General features: G+C 37.6%; 1 protein-coding gene across 1 annotated transcript in view; it reads right to left on the bottom strand.

Moving 5' to 3' along the window:
* LOC109466827 (phytanoyl-CoA hydroxylase-interacting protein-like) overlaps positions 1-813 on the bottom strand; it is a 15,480-nt gene that overhangs the window by 2,107 nt on the left and 12,560 nt on the right. The window lies entirely within an intron of this gene.

The following is an 813-nucleotide window of genomic DNA, read 5'->3' on the forward strand; positions in this document are numbered from 1 at the left end:
CTTGTGTAATATTGTTGTTTCTATGTATGTGCGGTTGGATGCTGTCATTGTAAAGACCCTTTACATATTGGGAGAATCAGATGAGATATTTAGAGATTATCACGCTTAGTACCGTGACCCGAGTGTCTCTCAAAAAATTGTTTTTGAGTGGAGTTTATAAACATGATCACATTTTTATTTGTTCAGCTGTGTCAATATGTGATTTGTTTGAGAAATAGGATTTGGTTTAGTTTTTAATATATTAATATCAGTTAACATCTTTGGAATAAATTGCTCCAAGTTCCAGGTAGTAAATACATGTACATTTTGTATCATGTATTTTTCACTTGTTGAACTTGTGGAAGCACCGTTGGCCCCCGGTTAGGGGTCATCCGGGGAACCTATGCCCAATTTTTTCAAAATTAAGGGTAGAATTTTTTTTGAACATGATGATAATTAAGTACAGATCTTGAACCTTTCTACTGCCTTATACATCTGCAGTTGTACAGAAAATGTAGAACTGAAGTTGCAGGAAATGACCTCCATTTGTGTTTGGAAAAGACAAAATGCAATAGCTTCCCCCCCCCCTCCAGACCTCCCCCCCGCCGCATTGGGTGCTTTGCACCCTCCTCCACCCTGCTCTGAATTTCTGGGGAGATCCCTGTCTGTGTAGTACTAACAGATCATACGTTCATTGTCCCGGCTTTGACTAAAAAAAAAAAAAATTAAAAAAAAAAAAGTGAATCCCTACCTACCGACCCTAATTTTTTCTGGACTGTAATAGGAAACACAACATTTATTTTGTTAGGCCTTAGTGTCACTTATAGCCTTAAA

The sequence above is a fragment of the Branchiostoma belcheri genome, unplaced genomic scaffold (assembly GCF_001625305.1).
Source record: "Branchiostoma belcheri isolate BF01 breed outbred unplaced genomic scaffold, Haploidv18h27 scaffold17, whole genome shotgun sequence".
NCBI classification, from domain to species: domain Eukaryota; kingdom Metazoa; phylum Chordata; class Leptocardii; order Amphioxiformes; family Branchiostomatidae; genus Branchiostoma; species Branchiostoma belcheri.